At 36.3% G+C, this 22989-nt stretch overlaps 1 protein-coding gene across 5 annotated transcripts in view; it reads left to right on the top strand.

Annotated features, from left to right (window-relative positions):
• COMMD10 (COMM domain containing 10) overlaps positions 1 to 22989 on the top strand; it is a 213141-nt gene that overhangs the window by 31309 nt on the left and 158843 nt on the right. The window lies entirely within an intron of this gene.

Here is a 22989-nt window from a genome sequence, read left to right on the forward strand (position 1 = left end):
ACTTTATTCTCATCATAGTAGTCAAACTGGTCCTGTTGAGACCTAAGTGAAATGATGTCATTTTTCTGCCTTCAGTCTTCTGTTGACTTCTCATCGCACTTTTATTAACCCAAAGTTTTTTCAGTGGCCTGTAAAGTCTTATATGGCCTTACGTGACCCAAAACATTTTATTAACTTGTCTTTTACTATTCTGCCTCTTGCTCACTCTGTTCTAGCCTTTCTGCCCTCTTTCTTATTGTCATGCCAGCTTGATTTAAGGCCTTTGCATTTTTGCTGTTTCCTCTGGCTGGAATGGTCTCATCCTAGAAAGCTAGGGTTTACTCTCTTATCTTCTTTAGATTTTTATTCACTTTTGCTGGTTTCTCAATGAGGTCATTTCTGGCCACTTAAAAAAAAATTACAAACTATCTTCATGACTTTTTAATCCCACTATATTTTTATTTTCCTCTGTAGCTCATAGTACCAACTATATTGTTTCTCACTTATCTTTAATGTCTTTTTTGGCCCACTGGAATGTCAACTGTATGAAGATAGGTATTTCTGCTGATAAAACCTCCAGCCTAAAATAGTACCTAGGGCAGAGGAGGTACTCAGTAAATGCTTGTTGAATTAATTCTTAGAAGAATAACAGCATTGAGAAGGTAATGCCAGAGATTTTGGTATCTAATAAACAGTAGGAAGTGATAGTAACCGATTATCAGTCCAGAACAATATACTGATATCTCTATGATGAGCAGCATTGTGTATAGCTGTGACAAGGATGAAAGGGGTTTCTAAACTCGTAGAGGTGTCCAGGTTATAGATGTCAGGCTTTTGGCTTTAATGTGACCAACTTTTCAGGTACTGGTATCTCATTGTCTTTTGGGTGAATCTCAGTGTTAAGCTTCTATTCTCTCGCTCTAAGTCCCGTGATGGACAGGGTAGGTAGCACCTTTATTTCAATAACTTCAGGTAAAAAGAGGTAGAGGCAATGAACTGAGAGTGAGTTTATTTACACAGATGGTTATTGTTCATCCATACCTCTAAACTTAGTTTGCTAAATGCAAGCCTCCATTCATCAGCTAACTAATAAAACATTTTTAAGTATGGCCTTCTCTATTTCTTACAGTTGAAACTTTAACATTAACAGCATTGCCAGCTACATACTGCAGTGATGGTTGATATAATCTTTACATCATTTTGCCATCTTTAAAAAATTAATAGAAAACTAAGATGAAAGTGTCATTCTACTGATAAGTATAGGTTTCATAAACTTAATACAGTTTACATAGAGGTAAGAATCCTTAGTATCCTGAAAACACTAGGCTTTTTCTCAAATTGAATGCTTGTCGCTTTAAGACTGATATATATAATATTTAAGAAAACCACATACATAAAATGCTGAAAATTGAAAATTTGTCTTAATGTCATGGTGTAATTTGTTTTTAGCTATTGAATGAGAGGTATTAGAACGTCTTTTATTATTTTTTGAGTTTTAGACATTCCTCTGGTTCGGAATCTACTATATACAAAAGCAGAGAACTACCTGCATCCTATTAAATCCACTGGTAATTTAATCACCACTTATAATGATATTCTGTTTGCAAATTTGTTTTGACTTTCAAACAAGTATACTTTTAGAATGCAACTTTGTGAGTTGCGCAATGTCTGCCTAAAAATGGGGATAAAATTTGGGATCTCTTGGAGGGCTTCCAACTAACGTTTTTAAAACTTTGCTCACTTGATTAATGAACCTATTTTAGCTGATTATAAATGTCTTTCTTATATTCTCTATCATTTTCTTTCCAAAGAAAATAAGATACAAAACTGAGGTGTGATCATCTGTGCTACAATATTTTGCTCTAGCATATAGAATGTTGTTTCCAATGACATGTACTCCGAAATTCGTGGTGTCATCTTGTTTCCTTTGGCAAACTTTCATTTCCTGAGGAAATTAGTCTTCATATAATATGGTGGAAAGAATGGAAAATTCTTTATTTTAGACAAATATAAAGTTACTCTCTATTATTTTAAACAAAGGTTTAATTACATATACAGATGTATATAAGTTATTGAGAAATTATAAATATGATTTCTAACAGATTCTAAGTTGATATTCCCAGCAGGTATTATTTTCTTGGTGATACAGGTTTGTAGTAAGAAATACTTGAAAGAGCTAACTGTACAAAGCAGATTACATTGACTTGAAATACACCCTTCTTTCATGAAAGATTTAGAAAAAGTTCTTATGCTTCATTCTATACATACAATTTTAGGAAACAAAGGATATGGAAAAGACAGCTAGAATTATAGGGAGTTTGTAGAGGAGGATTTGCTTTAAATGTCACAGTCATACACCAAACAATGGGATGTCAATATGAACTTACCAAGTTTTCTTTATAATTATTTATATTTATTAATGTTCTTCATTCTCCTTTTCTTCATGCTCCCTTTTTAAAACATTTAGCCTTTTTAGGGATATGATCATAGATTTACACACAGTTGTAAGAATTAATATAGAGATCCCATTTACCCTTTACCCAGTTTACCCCAGTGGTTACATCTTGTCTCACTGTGGTACAACCAGGACATTGACATTCACACACTCAAGATACAGAACATTTACACCACCACCAGGGTCCCTTATGTAGCCTTTTTTTTTTGTTTTTTTGTTTTTTTTGGAGACAGAGTCTCAGTCTTATTGCCCAGGCTGGAGTGCAGTGATGCATTTTCGGCTCATCTCAACCTCTGCCTCCTGGATCAAGTGATTCTTCTGCCTCAGCCTCCCAAGTAGCTGGGATTACAGGCGTCTGCTACCACACCTGGCTAATTTTTTGTATTTTTGGTAGAGACAGGGCTTCACTGTGTTGGTCAGGCCAGCCTCGAACTCCTGACCTCAGGCAATCCACCCACCTCTGCCTCCCAAAATGCTGGGATTACAGGTGTGAGCCACCTCACCTGGCCTTTTACGTTGCCTTTTTATGGCCACACCTACTTTCCCCCCTACTACTCCATGTCCCTCAGGCAACCACTAATCTACTCTTCATATCTATAATTTTTTCATTTTAAATATGTTATATAAATGGAATCATGCAATATGTGATGTTTTGGGATTGACTTTTGTCACTCATAGTAATTCTCTGGAGATTTAGTTTGGTTATTATGTATATCAGTAGTTCATTCATTTTTATTGCTAAGTGGTATTGTGGTACATGGATATAAATAGTTTGCTTAGAGATTCAGGGGAAATGGTGGTTTGGAGGCAGACTGGATTGCAGCTCCCAGTCAGATGGACAGAGCATCATGTGGAGACTCACAATGACTTTTGCTTCAGAACTACTGCTCCAGTAATATACCAGGAAAGCTGAGAGAATTCACAGACCCTCTGAAGGAAGCATAGTGCTCCTGCAGGACCCAGGAGATAGCCCAAATACCATGAGTGCCCAACTGTAGAAAGTGGGGGATCATCAGCCACCAAACACACACCCTCATTGGGGAACCAGAAGGTCTGGAAGGATTTGACCTTACTTGAAGCTGAGTCAAATTAGAGAGGTGAACAAAATACAGGGGTAGAAGAAGCAGCAGTAAAAGCCCTGTGGTGTCTCTGGGTCCCTAGGGGAGCCATTTCTGACTTGTCTCATAGGGGTTCTTGGGAGGGCTGCCAGAGAAACTGGTAAAAGACCACAGGGAGAAGGAAACCTCCAGCTGAACTTTGTAACAGTTTCAACGAAATGCAAAGTCTCCTGATCAAACTTGGGAAGGGCCGTAATCTAGTGTGTAGGCTTAAGAACACCCTGCTTATGTTCCCAGCTGAAGGCTGGTAGCTTAGAGCAAATTATCAGCCATGATTGCCCACTGCCTGGAAACAAACTCCATGCTCTTGGTGGGGCATGGTGAGAGTGAGACCAGCCTTTTTGTTTGCGTGGGAGCTGGGAAGAGTTCTGTAACTGCCAGCCTTCCCCCACTTCCTTGACAACCTGAATGACAGCAGAGGCAGCCATAATCCCCCTGAGAGCATAACTCCATTGATCTGGGAACCCTATCCCCATCCCCCACCACAGCCACAGCGAGCCCTACCTAAGAACAGTCTGAGCTCAGACATGCCTAACTCTGTCTCTACCTCATGATCCTTCCCCACCCAACCTGGTGGCTGAAGAGAAAGGGCATATTCTCTTGGGAGTTCTAGGACCCAGCCCACCGCATGAGCCTCCCTAAACCACCACGCTGATGCTCTTTTAAAAGTGACACCTCCTGACAAGAAGACAACCAGCACAAAAATAGTGTATTAGGCAACCAAAACTAAGGACTCCCAGAGTCCATTTCACTCCCCTGCTATCTTCAGGTCTGTAGCTGTGGATATCAGCACAGCTAGAGATATCCACAGCTAGAGACCTGAAGATGGTTCACACCACAGGACTCTGTGCAGACAACCCCCAGTACCAGCCCTAAGCCTCTGAGTTCTGCTGGGTGGCTAGATCCAGAAGAGATACAAGAATCACTATAGCTCAGCTCTCAGGAAGCCACATCCCTTGGAAAAGGGGGAGAGTACTACACAAAGAGAACACACTATGGGACAAAAGAATCTGAACAGAAGCCTTGAGCCCCAGATCTTCCTTCTGACATAGTTTACCCAAATGAGAAAGAACCAGAATTGATCAATTATTAATCCAATCAAGGAGGTGCCAGAGAAAGGTGAAGTCTAATTTAAGGAAATTTAAAAAAAGACAGAAGAAGTGAGGGGAGAAATCTTCAGTGAAATAGATAGCATAAATAAAAACAGTTACAACTTCAGGAAATAAAGGACACACTTAGTAAAAAACAAAATGTTCTGAAAAGTCTGCAATAGAATTGAACAAGTAGAAGAAAGAACTTCAGAGCTCAAAGACAAGGTTTTTTATTTAACCCAATCCAACAAGGACAAAGAAAAAAGAAATAGTGAAAATGAACAAAGCATCCAAGAAGTTTGGGATTATGTTAAGTGACCAAACCTAACTGGTGTTCGTGAGGAAGACACCTGGGAAATTCATCACAAAAAGATCATCACCTAGACACATTGTCATCAGGTTATTTAAAGACAAAAGAATCTTACGAGCTATGAGGCAAAAGCACCAGGTAACCTATAAGGGGAAACCTATCAGATTAACAGCAGATTTCTCAGCAGAAACCCTACAAGCTAGAGGGGATTAGGGCCCTATCTTAAGCCTTCTTAGACAGAACAATTATCAGCCAAGAATTTTGTATCCAGTGAAGCTAAGCTTCAAAAATGCAGACAAACAAATGCTGAGAGAATTCGTCACTACCAAGCCAGCACTACAAGAACTGCTAAAAGGAGTTTTATCTAAATCTTGCAACAAATCCTGAAAACACATCAAAATACAACCTCTTTAAAGCATAAATCTCACAGGATCTACAAAACAAAAATACAATTTAAAAAAACAATATGCAGGCAACGAATAGCACAATGAATGGAATAGTACCTCACATCTTAATACTAACTTTGAATGTAAATGTCCTAAATGCTCCTCCACTTAAAAGATACAAAACTGCAGAATGCATAAGAACTCACCAACCAAGTATCTGCTGTCTTTAAGAGACTCACCTAGCACATAAAGACTCCCATAAACTCAAAGTAAAGGGGTGGAAAAGTTCATTCCATGCAGATGGACACCAAAAGCAAGCAGGAGTAGCTATTCTTAATCAGACAAAATAAACTTTAAAGCAGCAGCAGTTTAAAAAGATAAAAAGGGACGTTATGTAATGATAAAATACTTTGTCCAACAGGAAAGTACCAGAATCCCGAATATATATGCACCTAACACTGGAGCTTCCAAATTTACATAACAATTACTATTTTACCTAAGAAATGTGATAGACAACAACACAGTAATAGCGGGAGACTTTAATATTCCACTGATAGCATGAGGCAAGTCATCAAGACAGTCAACAAGGAAACAATGGATTTAAACTATACCCTGGGACAAATGGACTTAACAGTTATTTACAGAACAGTCTACCCAACGACTGTAGAATATACATTCTATTCATCAGCACATGGAACTTTCTCCAAGATAGACTATGTAATAGGTCAAAAAATAAGTCTCAATAAATTTTGAATAATTGGGATTATATCAAGTACTTTCTGAGATCACAGTGGAATAAAATTGGAAATCAAATCCAAAGGGAACCTTTAAAACCATGCAAATATGGAAATTAAATAACCTGCTCCTGAATGATAACTGGGTCAACAATGAAATCTAGATAGAAATTAAAAAATTATTCGAACTGAATGATAGTAATGATACAACCTATCAAAACCTCTGGGATACAGCAAAGGCTGTGCTAAGAGGAAAATCCATAGCCTTAATGCCTACATCAGAAAGTCTGAAAGAGCACAAATAGACAACCTAAGGTCAGACCTCAAGAACAAACTAAATCCAAACTCAGCAGAAGAAAGGAAATAACCAAGATCAGAGCAAAACAAAATGAAATTGAAACAAAACAATACAAAAGAAACTGAAGCAAAAAGCTGGTTCTTTAAAAAGATAAATGAAATGGATAGACCATTAGCAAAATTAACCAAGAAAAGAAGAAGATCCAGATAAGCTCAATTAGATTAACCAAGAAAAGAAGATCCAAATAAGCTCAATTAGAAATGAAACAGAAGGTATTACGACTGACACCACAGAAATACAAAAGATCATTCAAGGCTACTATGAACACCTTTATGTGGGTAAACTAGAAAACCTAGAGGAGATGGATAAATTCCAGGAAAGATATAACCCTCTTAGCTGCTTAAATTGGGAAAAATTAGAAATCCTGAACAGACCAATAACAAGCAGCAAGATGGAAATGATAATAAAGAAAAATTGCCACCAACAACAGAAAAGTCCAGGATCCAGTAGATTCACAGCTGAATTCTACCAGACAGTCGAAGAATTGGTACCAATCCTATTGACACTATTCCAAAAGATAGAGAAACAGGGAATCCTCCTGAAATCATTCTATGAAGCCAGTGTCATCTTAATACTAAAGCCAGGAAGGGACATAACAACAACAAAAACCACTGTGGACCAATATTTCTGATGAACATAGATGTAAAAATACTTAACAAAATACTAGCTAGGCCGGGCGCGGTGGCTCACGCCTGTAATCCCAGCACTTTGGGAGGCGAGGCGGGTGGATCACGAGGTCAAGAGATCGAGACCATCCTGGTCAACATGGTGAAACCCCGTCTCTACTAAAAATACAAAAAATTAGCTGGGCATGGTGGCACGTGCCTGTAATCCCAGCTACTCAGGAGGCTGAGGCAGGAGAATTGCCTGAACCCAGGAGGCGGAGGTTGCGGTGAGCCGAGATCGCGCCATTGCACTCCAGCCTGGGTAACAAGAGTGAAACTCCGACTCAAAAAAAAAAACTAGCTAGCCAAATCCAACAGCATATCAAAAAGATAATCCACCATGATCAAGTGGGTTTCATACCAGGAATGAAAGGATGGTTTAACATATGCATGTCAGTAAATGAGATATACCACATAAACATAATTAAAAACAAAAATAACATGGTCATCTCAAAATATGCAGAAAAAGCATTTGACAAAATCCAAACATCTCTTTATGATTAAAACTGTCAGCAAAATCAGCATACAAGGGACATACCTCAATGTAATAAAAGCCATCTATGACCAACCTACAGCCAACAGCATACTGAATGGGGAAAAGTTGCCAGCATTTCCACTGAGAACTGCAAAACAGCAATGATGCCCACTCTCAGCACTTCTACTCAATGTAGTACTGAAAGTCCTAGTCAAAGCTATCAAACAAGGGAAAGAAACAAAGGGCATCCAAATTAGTAAAGAGGAAGTCAGTCACTGTTTGCTGATATGATTATATACCTAGAAAACCCTAAAGACTCCTCCAGAAAGCTCCTAGAACTTGAATTCAGCAAAGTTTTAGGATCCAAAATTAATGTACACAAATCAGTAGCTCTGCCATACACAACGACCAAGGTGAGAATCAAATCAAGAACTCAAACCCTTTTACAATCGCTGCAAAAAAATAAATAAATAAAATAAAAAGGAATATACCTAACCATGGAGGTGAAAGACCTCTACAAGGAAAGGTACAAAACACTGCTGGAAGAATCATAGACAACACAAACAAATGGAAACACATCCTATACTGATGGATTGGTAGAATCAATATTTTGAAAATAACCATACTCACAAAAGCAATCTAGAAGCTCAACATAATTCCTGTCAAAATACTACCATTATTCTTTAGAATGATGAAAATACCACCATCATTCTTAGAATTAGTAAAACAATCCTAAAATTCACATGGAATGAATAAAGAGCCTGTATAGCCAAAGCAAGACTAAGCAAAAAAGCAAAAAACAAAAAACAAAAACAAAAACAAAACAAATATGGAGGCATCATGTTACCTGATTTCAAACTATGTTATAGGATCATAGTCACCAAAACAGCATGCTACTGGTATAAAAGTAGGCACATAGACCAGTGGAACAGAATAGGGGACCCAGAAATAAACCCAAATACTTACAGCCAACTGATCTTTGACAAAGTAAACAAAAACATAAAGTGGGGAAACAACACCCTTTTCAACAAATGTTGCTGGGATAATTAGTAAGCCACATGTAGGAGAATGAAACTAGATCCTCATCTCTTACCTTATGCAAAAATAAACTCAAGATGTGTCAAGGACTTAATTAAGACCTGAAACTATAAAAATTTAGATGATAACATTGGAAAACCATTTCTAGGCATTGTCTTAGGCAAAGACTTCGAGACCAAGAACCCAAAAGCAAATGCAGCAACAACAAAGATAAATAAGCGAGACTTAATTAAACTAAGGAGCTTTTGCACAGCAAAAGGAACAGTCAGAATAAAAGGACAACTCATAGAGTAGGAGAAAATCTTCACAATCTATACATCTGACAAATAATATCCAGAATCTACAAGGAACTCAAACAAATTAGCAAGAAAAAAAACAATCTCATCAAAATGTAGGCTAAGGACATGAATAGACAATTCTCAAGAGAAGATGTGCAAATGGCCAACAAACGTGAAAAAATGCTCAGCATCACAAATGATCAGGGAAATGCAAATCAAAACCACAAAGCAATGCTATCTTACTCTTGCAAGAATGGCTATTATCAAAAAAATTTAAAAAGTGGTAGATATTGGCATGGATTTGGTGAAAAGGGAACACTTCTACACTGCTGGTGGGAATGTAAACTAATAGCCACTATGGAAAATAGTTTGGAGATTCCTTAAAGAACTACAAGTAGGTGAGGCGCAGTGGCTCACGCCTGTAATCCTAGCACTTTGGGAGGCCGAGACAGGTGGATCACGAGGTCAAAAGATCAAGACCATCCTGGCCAACATGGTGAAACAACATCTCTACTAAAAATACAAAATTTAGCTGGGCCTGGTGACATGTGTCTGTAGTCCCAGCTACTCAGGAGGCGAGACAGGAGAATCGCTTGACTCCAGGAGATGGAGGTTGCAGTGAGCTGACATTGTGCCACTGCACTCCAGCCTGGCAACAGAGGGAAACACTGTCTCAAAACAAACAAAAAAGAACTGAAAGTAGAACTCCCATTTGATTCAGCATTCCCACTACCGATTACCCAGAGGAAAAGAAGTCCTTATACAAAAATGGTACTTGTACATGCATGTTTATAGTAGTACAATTTGGAATTGCAGAAATGTGGAACCAGCCCAAATGCCCATGAATCAACCACTAGATAAAGAAACTGATGTGTGTGTGTGTGTGTGTGTGTGTGTGTGTGTGTGTGTGTGTGTTTGTATACACGTATACATATATATACACACACATATATATATGTATATATGATGGAATACTTCTCAGCCATAAAAAGGAATGAATTACTGGCATTTGCAGCAACTTCCATGGGTTTGGAGACTATTATTCCAAGTGAAGTAACTCAAGAATGGAAAACTAAACATCTTATGTTCTAACTTGTGAGCTAAGCTATGAGGATACAAAGGCATAAGAATGATACAATGGATTTTTGGGACTCAGGGGGAAAGGGTGGAGGGGTGAGGGATGAAAGACTACAAACTGCCAGTTGAGTTCAGTGTATACTGCTTAGGTGATGGATGCACCAAAATTAAAAAATCATGAAAGAACTTACTCATGTAACCAAATACCTACCACCTGTTCCCCAAAAACCTATGGAAATATTTTTTAAAAATTAACAATGTAGAAATTTTAAAAAGTATAAAAATAGTTTCTGTAAGCATTAAACTTTGGAAGGACATTTGAATTATTTCCAATTGTTGGCTGTTACAAATGAAGTTGTTATAAACATTTGTATATAGGTTTTTATGTGAGCATAAGTTTTTATATCTGTGGAATAGATGCTCAGGAGTACAAATTTCTGGGTCATGTGGTAGTTGTAAATTTAGCTTGATAAGAAAGTACCATTTTACAGAGTGGCTGTATCATTTTGAAATCTCACCAGCACCATTTGAGGGATTCATTTTCTCTACATGCTTGCCACCATTTGTGTTGTCATTATTTTTTATTTTAACTGTTCTGATAAGGTGTATAGTAATATTTTATTGTGGTTTTAATTAGTGTTTCTCAGATAACTACAGACATTGAACACTTTCTCTTGTGCCCATTTACAATTTGCATGTCCTCTTTAGTGAAATGTCTCCTTATATCTTGCACATTCCCTAATTTGATTAATTGGTTTTTTTGATGTTGAGTTTTGGAGTTCTTTGTGTATTTTAGATACTAATCCTTTGTTGGATATGTGGTTTGGAAATATTTTCTCCTAGGCTGTAGGTTGACTTCTATCTTCTTAATAGGGTCTTTTGCAAAGTAGGAATTTTTCATTTTGGTGAAGACCTATGTATTACATTTTGCTTTTTTATATTATGCTTTTGGGTGTCGTCTGAGAATTCTTTGCCTATCCCCAGATTTTCTGGAACTCTTTACTTTTTTTAAAAAAATAAAAATTGTATAATTGTATGTTTTTATTTATGTTCATTATCCCTTTTGAATTAATTTTTTATATAAGTATGTGAGGTCAGTTGAGTTTCATTTTTTCACTGTGGTTCTTGAGGTGGAAACTTGGATCATGGTGGAAATTTGAGCTCCCAAAGTGCTAGATTACATGTGTGAGCCACTGTGCCTCACCCCTTTCCATTCTTTAAACAATCTTCCTCTCCTATTTTATCAAATGTAAATATTTGGTGCTTTTAGTTTCCCTCTCAGCATTGCTTTTAGCTGTAACCCACAAATTTTGATACAGTGTGTATTCATTTTCAATTAGTTCAATGTATGTTTTTATTTTCCTAAAGACCTCTTTGACAAATGGATTATTTAAAAATGCGTTGTTTGGCTTTCAGCTGTTGGAGATATTCCCGTTATCTTTCTGGTATTGATTTATAGTTTGATACCATTATGGTCAGAGAACACACTCTGTATGTGTATCAAAAATAACATACATGTATAGTAAGCAGATCATACAATGAGATTTAAGTAGTAATAAAAGCAGAAAATGTAACATAAAATCATTCAGAGCAAAGATCAGACATCTTTATAACAATGAAGAGAAATGAGCCAATCACCTCAAGAAAATTCCTTGAACAATGAATCATAAAGAACAACCACTTCTGGGCTTTACACAAGAGGTATATCCAAAACAAACTTATGTAGCACACTTGCAGACAAATAGGTGTGTTATTTAAAGGTTAAAAAAACACACACACGTGTGAAGAAGGGAAACGGGTTCCATGCCAGGAATCAGAGCATATGCTAATGCATTGAAAGAATAAGGCTAGAACATAGTTATAGATATCAGAGATTTGTTGTAGCAATGGCATTTAGGATAAAGCCATATAAAGCTTTCTGTATGTCTAGAACTAAATCCTGGAATTGAATACACAGGAGGGGGAGAAGTTTCTACCCTAAAGTACTTTTGAAGATCTAATTTCAATTACAGTTTTACACAAATGAGGAAAACCTGCCATGTAATAAATTAGGAAAACATGAAGAGGTATTGCTTCACTTGTTTACAGTTTTGTAAAAGTCTTTAAAGAGACTGCACAATATTACTATGGAAATAATTTATGTTGATTTAAAGGGAAAGGGGGAACTGGAAAGTAGCATGTATTTTGAATCTGTTGGTCAGATGATGTGCTGGTACTTTTACATATTATCCTCTTATACCCACAAAAACTCAATGTAGTCGTTAAATGAGATTTCCTCTATTTTACCCAGTGTCAGGAAACCCCAGATTAGAAGGATTAGTTTGCCCAATAACATGAAACTAGGAGTAGTTGGCCTGAAATTTAAATACAGATTTAACTGATTAAAAAACAATGATCTTATGAGGGAGGCTCAGAGATTTCATAAAAAACTGCAAAGATGTTAAGTTCACATTCATAATTCAAAACTTAGATATAAAAATCAGTTTAAGATGATTAAAAAAGAGGTTATACAATACTTGAGATTATGATTCCTGTTCCCTGATGTTTGCCCCATCTCTGAAGCTGTCATTTAAAAAAGGCAATTTAGACTTGCCCAAAAACATGTCTAAAAAAATGTGTCCTAAAGCATTAAGTCTTGTTAACCTCTGTCTTTGCAATGTTCTTTGAAAATCTTCATGCTTATTAATATACCCCTTCCTTCCTTTTTTTTTTTTTTTTTTTTTTTTTTTGAGATAGGGTTTCAAAAAAATAAAAAAATCTTATTTTGAGATTGGAGCATGGTGGCACAATCATAGCTCACTGCAGCCTTGAATTAATGGGCCCAAGTAGTCCTCCTACCTCACTCAGCCTCCCATCTTGCTGGGACTACAGGTACCTATCAGTATGCCTGGCTAATTTTTTAAATTTGTAGAAATGGGGTCTTGCTGTATTGCTCAGTCTGGCCTTGGACTACTGGCCTCAGGCTATTCTTCCACCTCAGTCTACCAAAGTGCTAGTGCAACCTGCTGTGTTTTGCCTCCTTCCTCTTCTTTTTAAGAGACAAGATCTCACTGTGTTGCCTAGGCAGGAGTACAGTGGTGAGAACATGGCTCGTTACAGCTTCAACCACCTCAGCTGATGCAATCCTCCTGCTTCAGCCTCCTGAGTAGCTGGGATTATAGGTGCATGCCTCCACGCCCAGCTAGATATTTTGTTTTTTGTAGAAATGGTGTCTTGCTGCATTGCTTAGGCTGGCCTTGAACTCCTTGCATCAAGTGATCTTCCTGCCTCAGAATCCCAAAGTGCTGAGATTACATGTGTGAGCCACCGGGTCTGGCCCCTTTCCCTTCTTTAAATAATCTTTCTTTCCCCTCTATTATCAATATTAAAGAAAATAATAGATATTTTTTAAAATGTATATAGGTGAAAAAAATGATAATTTCTACTTTTTACCATTTCTCTTCTGTCACACCAGATGTCAGGTTCCAGCCCGATCTGAGGTCTGAGGGGAGTGGATGGACGGGTAGTGGGTAGCTGAAAGAACACTTGGGGGCTATGGGCAGGTGAAATATATGGCTTTATTATCCTCTCTCTCTTCTTTCTCTCTCTCCATCAGCCTTTGTCTTGGCTGCCTGCTCTGGCTGCATCCCTTCTCAGCAGCCAGCTCTGTGGCTCCTGCTGCCTCCATGGCTGCAGCCTCACTCCCTGGTGCACCTGCCCTTTCCTGGTACCCCACTGTTTGCCTGTAAGGTAGACAGCTCCAGCTCTATTATGCACGCTGTAGCAGCAGCATCGCTATTCACGTCAGCAGCTTTGCTCTCTCCCTCTTCACCCGCCATGAGCCAGTGGCGGCAGGGCAGTTATACTCTTTACAGAGAGCAGTGACTCAGAGCCAGGTATGAGCTTATACAAACAGGTTACATAATGAGCAGAATTGTGTGCCTGCACACCAAACTCACTGAGTCATGCTGGGCTGAATGTCTGCCTTGGCCTATTCTTGACTAAAGCACATCCATTATCCTTACATCCTCTAACCATTGGAAGTTGTGTTATGAGACCCAGATAACCTATATACTGACATTTGAAGCATACTCTGTTTTATAATTCTATCAATTTTTTTATGGGTTGTAAGGCACATACTAGTGTTTGGTTATTATGCCTTCCTGATGAGCTATCTTTAAGAATGCTCTATGACTTGATGTCTGTGTTATCTCATATATGTGATATAGCCAGTATGGCATTCTTATGCTTATTGTTTGCATGGTATATTTTTTTCTCATCCGTTTACTTTGACACTGTGTCATCATATTTAAGATAAAATTTCTGATTGCATGTAGTTGTGTCTTGTGTTTTTAAATCCAATCTGGCAGTTTCTGTCTTTTCTTTGGTACATTTAGATGCTATTAATGTTTAATGTGATTAGTGATGTGGATAGATTTAGGTATAGAGTTTCATTATTTGTTTTCTGTCTGTCTTCCTCAGTATTTTGTTCTGCTCTTTCCCTCCCCTATTTTTGTCTTCAAGTTATTTGGTTTTTTAAAAAAGTAATTTTATCTATTGGCTTTTAATTTATCTCTGCATTATATTTTAGTGATTGTTTCGGAGAGTACTTCCATTGCACAACCTTTTGATTCTGTTGTCATATATGTACATATGTAAATACACTATATAATGCATTCTATCATGCATATGTGTGTATACATATGTACATGTGTATATATACCTATACTTATATATATATATAGACACACACACACAAACTATAATGTGTGTTTATAATGCATGCATATATTATAGTGTGTATGTGTGTGTGTGTATATATGTATATATATATGTATATATATGTATATCTATGTAATATATGCATGCATATATTATAGCATGTATGTGTGTGTATATATATATACATATACTTATATATATATACACACACACACACACACACACACACTGTAATATATGCTGTGTGTTTATAATGCATGCATATATTATAGTGTGTGTGTGTGTGTGTGTGTGTGTATATATATATACAATAGATTGTGTAGGAAGAAGTCAACGAGGTCAATAAAAAGTTTTTGGAGTAAGATTTAGCTTAACCTTATAAATAGGTAGTTTCATGTTCTTTTATTAAAACATTTAATCAACTTTCTAATTTTTGCATTTCTTAGGCAGACATAGTGGCATATGCAGGCATACATTGTTTTATATCACTTTGCTGATATTGCATTTTTCACAAATTGAAGGCTTGTGACCACCTGACTTCATGTCTGTCTGTCACATTTTGGTAATTCTTGCAATATTTCAGACTTTTTACTACTTTTATATCTGTTATGGTGATCTGTGATCAGTTTTCTTTGATGTTTCTATTGGGATTGTTTTGGGATGCCACAAACCATGCCCATATAAGATGATAAACTTACTTGATAAATGTGGGTGTTCTGATTGCTCCATTCCTCTGTCTGTCTCTCTTTCTTATTTTTGAGACAGAGTTTCGCCCTTGTTACCCAGGCTGGAGTGCAATGGCGCTATCTTGGCTCACTGCAACCTCCACCTCCTGGGTTCAAGCAATTCTCCTGCCTTAGCTTCCTGAGTAGCTGGAACTACAGGTGTGCGCCACCATGCCCAGCTAATTTTTTGTATTTTTAGTAGAGATGGGGTTTCACCATGTTGACCAGGATGGTCTCGACCTCTTGACCTCGTGACCCACCTGCCTCGGCCTCCCAAAGTGCTGGGATTACAGGCATCAGCCGCCACGCCCGGCCCTCTCTCTGTCTTTCTTTGGGCTTCCCTATTCTCTGAGGCACAGTTTTGAAATTAGGCCAATTAGTAACCCTACTGTGGCCCTAAGTGTTCAAGTGAAAGAAAGAGTTGCATATCTCTCAGTTTAAAAGAAAAGTTAGAAATGATTAAGCTTAGTGAGGAAGGCATATTGGAACCTGAGATAGGCTGAAAGCCAGGCCTCTTGTGCCAATGGTTAGCCAAGTTGTAAATGCAAAGGAAAAGTTATTGAGGGACATTAAAATGCTACCCCAGTGAACACATGAATAATAAGCAAGTGAAACAGCCTTTTGCTGATAAGAGAAAAATTTAAGTGGTCTAGAGAAAAGATCAGACTAGCCACAATGTTTCCTTAACCCAAAGCCTAACTCAAAGGAAAGCCCTAATTTTCTTCAATTCTATGAAGGCTCAGAGAGATGAGGAAGCCACGGAAAAAAAAAAATTGGAAGCTAGCAGAAGTTGGTTCATTAGGCCTAAGGCAGGAAGCCATCTCCAGAGCATAAAAATGCAAGGTGATGCAGCAAGTGCTAATGTAGAAATTTCAGCAAGTTAGAAGACCTAGCAGAGATCACTGATTTACATTAAAGAACAAATTTTCAATGGAGACAAAACAGTCTTCTATTGAAAGAAGATGCTAAGACTTTCACAGCTAGAGAAGTCAATTCCTGGCTTCAAAGTTTCAAAGGACAGGCTGACTCCCTTGTTAGGGGCTAATGTGGCCATTGCCTTTTAAGTTGAACCTAGTCTTTTGCCACTTCAGAAATCCCAGAGTAAGAATTATGGTAAATCTATTCTTCCTATAAATGGAACAACAAAGCCTGGATGACAATGTATCTGTGTACAACATGGTTTACAGAATATTTTAAGGCTACTGTTGAGACCTACTCCTCAGAAAAAAGATTACTTTCAAAATATGACTGCTCATACCTAAGTGTTCAAGCCTGGATGACAACGTATCTATTTACAGCATGGATTACAGAATATTTTAAGGTTGAGACCTACTCAGAAAAAAAGAATCCTTTCAAAATATCACTGCTCATTGACAGTGCACTTGGTCACCTAAGTGTTCTGATGAGAATGTACAGGGAGATTAATTTTTTATTTCCAGTCTGCTAATACAACATTTATTCTGCAACCCATGGATCAAAGAAAAGTTTGGATTTTCAAGTCCTCTTACCTAAGAAATACACTTTGTAAGGCTATAGCTGCCATAGGTAGTGATTGCTCATAGATAGTGATGGATCTTGGCAGAGTAAACTGAAAACCTTCTGGAAAGGATTCTCTATCTACATGTCATTAAGAACATTTGTGATTCATGGGAGGAAGTCAGAATATCCACGTGAACAGAAGTTTTGAAGAATTTGATTCTAGCCTTCATGGATGACTTTGGAGGTTCAAGATTTCAGTAGAGGGAGTCGCTGCAAATATGATAGAAATAGCAAGAGAACTGCAATTAGAGGTGGAGCCTGAAGATGGGACTGAATTGCTGTAGTCTCATGATAAAAATTGGATGAGGAGTTGCTTCTTATTGGATAAGCAATGAATTTGGTTGAGATGAAATCTGCTCCTGGTGAAGATGCTGTAAACATTGTTGAAATGACAACAAAGATTTAGAATATTAACAAATGTAGTTGATAGTGCAGTGGCATGGTTTGAGAGGATTTACATCAATTTCGAAAGAAGTTCTGTGGATAAATTGTTGTCAAATAGCATTGCATGCTACAGAGAAGTCTTTCCTAAAAAGGACAATTGATGTGGGAAAACATCATTGCTGTCTTCTTTTAAGAAATTATCACAGCCACCCCAGCTTTCAATAGCCACCACCCTGATGAGTCAGCAGCCATCAACATTGAGACAAGACTATTAGCTAGCCAAAAGATTGACTCATTGAAGGCTTAGATGATTGTTAGCATTTTTTAGCAATAAAGTTTTTAAATTAAGGGGTATACATTTTTAAGTCATAATGCTTTTGTGCATTTAAGAGACTACAGCATAGTGTAAACCCAAACATTTATGTGACTCATTTTATTATGATTTTGGGTTTATTGCAGTGGTCTGAAAACTAAACCCATATCTCTGAGGTATGGCTGTAGTTTGTGTAATGAGCTATACATATATAGAATTTCTGCTTATAGCATTTGGCAGTTGTAAAATAAATGGTAAATTATAGCAACAGATAATATTTTCAGTTAAGTAGTTTTGCCTCTTTATGTTTTATGATTTATTATAATAAGTAATAACTGTTTCATGAATACTCATACATACATAGTTTTTACAACTCATTCAGTATTTCTATGCAGTATTTTTCAAACTGTTGATGACCTGTTCTATTAGTGGGTAATGAAATCAATTTAAAGGGTTCTGAAATAGCATTTTGAAAAAAGAGAAACATAACAAGAGATTATCAGAAAACACTGCTCTGGGTAAAAATTGTTTTGTGAAACTTTTGTATGTCTGTATCAGTTTGCAGGATAAAAAGTATTCTTGCGGTGGGACATGGTCCAAAAACTTTTACTGTTTTTAGAGAGCTACTAGTTAAAATTTAGCTGGTAACTTTACATTTTATATTGTAAAGAGTAATTTTGGCTAATTTGAGAAGTGCTTAGAATTTTGGTTTACAGAGCAATTGTAAGAATTTAAAATTATATCAAAGTTATAATATTTTGAGCTGACATTTTCATAACATTTTTAGGTAGAAAGGTAATATAAGGGAGATGACTACTGTGTTAACAGTTTTGGCATGGGTTGAAAACCATTATAAATATCAGTAGCTTATTTTCCTGTGTTTTATATTATTTTGGTCATATTTAAACCTATTAACGTTAAAATGTAAGGACCCTCAGATTTAAATTTGAATATGAAATAATAAAACAAATTATATTAATATAGTTCCTTGGTATGATGTACACAGGATAGAGTGTTATTTTAAATAGAAGCAAATATAATTAGCTAACTTAAGGCAAAACTCCATACTGGATTTTGTTATTTCACATGTAACTAAAATATTGATGACTGTCTTATTTGCTTAGTTATGAGTCTCAGGAATAATTAAATAATATAAGATTTTCACCTTGGCAGAGTAACCATGTCATGTTTATATCGCCAATGCCTACTATAGACCTGGCAAATAATATAATAATATGTTCTAAACAATGTAAGGAATTAGTTATTTCCTTAGCTTTTAGGACAATTGATATTTCTGAAGTATATATGCCACTTGTTTTATGGGGTATTCTTCAATTTTTATTTTGCTTTTGTTTCTTCATGATCAGATTTAGATTCTGATTTTTTGGTTAGAATATTGTGTAAGTGGCATTGTGACTTTTGCAGAATATCACCCCTATTGGTACTTTGATGTTCATTAGCCACTTTTTGATGATGTTAATTTTGATCTCGTGGGTAAGGTGATTTCCTCCACTGTATAACTACTCTTTTCTTTTATAAGTAAAGAGCAATTGGGGGTAGGTACTTTGTGACTATGTAAACATACAGTTCCACATGAGACTTTCTCCACTTTGATTCAGTGTCTACTGATGATTCTTACTTGACTGAACTTCTTGTAACTTTTGACTTTGATGTAATTTCAAACTTACAGAAAAGTTGCAATAATGATATAAGGAAGCCAGATATATTCTTTATCCCAATTTACCAATTGTTTACATTTATTTTATGTTTTGAATCTGTGAAATGGGGATAATAAGTGTTACCTATCTCACAGGGGTGTTAGTTTTCATTTTCTTCTGTTTTCATTGAAAAGAGAGGTTTTTAAATTGCTTTATGTATCTGTAAGGTATTAGTTTTATAATACTAGTTATCCTTTCTATGTTTTCTCTTCATTTAAGCTTTCTGAATACTGATTATTTTCTGTGAAACTTCTTGTGTGGGTGTTTGTATGCACAAACACATATGAAGTCAGCAGTTTTATTTCTTTTTATTGCTCTGTCATGTGGCCATGGGACAAATATATCTCAATCACAAAATTTAATAGAAAAGGCTCTGGAAATTAAGAAAGCCAATCCATGAATGCTTTTATTCATGACTCTTTTAAAAATTACTTTCCCATATACTTTAATTTATTTCAATTCAATTCTACAGATAGATGTAGAATGTGCCTACTGTATGCTGGCATTATTCTAAGTGTTCTGGATATAGCAATGATAAAAAGGACAAAAACCTTTGTTCTCGAGAAGTGTAGAATCTTAGGTGGTAATCAACAAATAAATACTGTGCATTTTATGATAGACGGCAAAAAGCCCTAAGAAAATAAAGCAAGGCAAATAGTGACACAGTTCACTTATTAGTTTTCTGCTACCCAAGGACTGAGAATGCAGTTTGTTAATTTATTGATCCTGCTTCTCTGTCTTCTGGACATTTGTTATGTCAGTCATTCTTATTGTTAGCTGAGGCCAAAGAAACTCTAATCTCGAAGCTATTTACTTGGTTCGACTTAGGGAGTGAGTAGTACATGAGTCTTTCAAAACTGGATGCAATTATCCAAAATTAGATGAATGTGTATACATTATTGTGAGATAAATTTCTATACTCTTCATTCAGTTATCAAATAGTCTGTGACCCAAAATATTTAAGTGATGACTCCAGTTTGTCCTTTCTTCTGGCTACTTGGCTAAGTAGTTTTGTGAATAAGTAACAAAGTCTTCATTAACATGAGGTTTGCAGGCTGCCTATTGTGTGCCTATCTCTAGTTAGTAACTTTTAAAATTAGAGTTGTATCTTTTTGTCATGTGGCTTTTTAATAATTTTCTAAAATGAATATAATAAGTAGAACATTGTAAATATGTTTAAAATATATAATTTGGTTTATAGTTTTAAAATCAAAATACTTGATAGTATACTATCACATAATACTTGTGTGATATATATTTTAAGTTGTATTTTCAAAAGATAATTTATAATATCAGCAAAGAAGGCTAACTCATAGCTATATTATAAATATACACATATTACACATATCTAGTTGGGGAGAGAATATACAGATTGGACAGAACACTTAATTAGAGAAATTGGGAAAGGAGGTGCCACTACCTCAATATTTGACAATGTCCCATTTAACCCTTTACAACTTAGCGAGGCAGGTTTTATTGTCTCCATTTTGCGGATGAGGGAACTGAGGCTCAAAGAGATGAATGTGTAACTTGCTTAAGGTCAATTAGTATGGAACTTCACAGCCCACTCTCAGCTGCCACTTAGCAAACCAAAGGAAAGCTAGGGTAATGTTTACACATTATAAAAAAGGATTTCTGGACAAGCTCTGGTCTGCAGATAATATTGTATGTGTGACAGGTGGGAGGGGTGTGTGTGTGTATGTATGTTTGTGTATGTGAAGAACCAACCAAATGTTAGCTGTATAGGTTGCAATCCTGCCTCCTACCAAAGCCATATCCGAGTGGAAATACAGCTTTTTTCTTCCCCTTTCAGACATTCATTTTCTTGTGAGTACTTCTTCTTGAAAGTTTGTATATGTTAGGTGATTGATCACTTGTTTGAGAAGAATCTTTAGTATTGACTTTGTCAGTGGCTGTTGTAGGTCACAAAGATATAAAGGTGAATAAGACTCCAGCCGTCTCCTAATGGAGATAACAGTCTACTCTGAGGAGATAGACATGTAGGCAAATTATTGCAATACACTGATCTAAATGTTAATAGAGAAAGATGCAGAGTGTTCAGGGAACAGAGTAGCAGACTGCAGAGGGAAGGAAAAGGAGAAAAATCACAGAGTAGGTGACATTGGAGCCAAAGAATAGACATGTGAAACAGCATAGTGTGTTCTGGAAATCTTATTTGGCTTAGTGTGGCTAAATTATAGATAATTAGCAATATGTTTTAGAACATAAGACTGGAAAAGTGTTATCACATCCTAGGGGTTTTGTATACTAGACTTAGAACTTGAATTTGGATTTTATTTTGTAGGTAGTAAGGAGCTATTGGAGAATTTTTAGAAGGGAAGTGGGATGATGAGATGAAGTTCTATAGGGGGCAGGTAGCCCAGTTAGAAGACCATTGTTGTCTGAGAATATGTGGATGATGAGATGAGTCATGAATTTTGGAAAATATTTGAAAAATGTTTGGAAGATACTATAGAACAAATTAGGTGACCAAAATGCCTTATATTTATAATACTTTATAATAGTTTCCCAAATCCTTTGAGTGTGCATGTTATTTGATATTATCAGTAACCCAGAAACATAGGTAGTTCAGATAGATTTATTTCCATTTTATATGAGGAAATTGAGATCCTGAAAGATTGTGGTTTAGCCAGGGTCACATAGCTAGTAATAGCTTAAGCGTGAACCAAAGCATAAGCTTCAAATTTAGAGTTCTTTTTGATTTGTCTGCATCATCTCTATGCAGTGCCTTAGCATACACTAGTTAATATCAAGGCCTGATCCCAGTGGGTTGTGTGTTTTAACTTATTCACTTAATATTTCTCTTCATTAGTTATGTTAAGTGCCTAATGTAGAGGGATAGAATCAATTAAATAAGGTAAATGCAACGTCCTACAGGTCCATATGAATACCTAGAATGTGCTTTTCAGTTAAGACAACATGCATGCAAATGCTTTTTTATATATGAGAATGGTTATGATATTTATTCGTGTTTCATTGGAGGGTCTATTGCATGTGACTTTTGATAATAGTGGCAGGCTGGTATCAGAGACTATGCTTACCGTAATCAGTGTTAAAGATCAGTATGTAAAGAATCCTTACTTAATGCGTACCATTAAATTTATTTTTTTATTAGATATTATAGAGATATTATAGATTATATCTCTACAACGTCTCCCTTCTTTTTACCCATAACCTCTAAAAGGTTTAGCGACATAAAGAACAGAACTGTATCTTTATTTTCTCATCATATCCTCTCCTCTCTCAAATAGATAATACTTTCATTGCACTCTTTCCAACTTGGCTTTGAGTCACTGCCTTGATTCTAACTGTTGAACAGTCTTTCAAATTAAGTCATTAGTATTCTAGTCAAGGAAAACTTGTTGTGAGCCTGCCATTCTTACTCAGTATTGCTAAGGTAGTTTTACTAAATTTATTATTAGGGTCATGTTGTCAGAGGCATATGACAACTGCATTTCACAAAACTTCCCTAAATATCGATGCTTGAGATTTACAGGAAATTAAATCTAAAACCTTATACTTCTGATGCTGGAGGCACCAATAAACTGTCAAGTTCAGCATAAAGCCACATCTGTGTTCCTTAATAATTTATAAGAAAAGTTAACTCTGCCTTAGTCTTCCTTT

This window comes from Cebus imitator, unplaced genomic scaffold, assembly GCF_001604975.1.
Source record: "Cebus imitator isolate Cc_AM_T3 unplaced genomic scaffold, Cebus_imitator-1.0 Scaffold288, whole genome shotgun sequence".
In the NCBI taxonomy this organism is placed as follows: Eukaryota; Metazoa; Chordata; class Mammalia; order Primates; family Cebidae; genus Cebus; species Cebus imitator.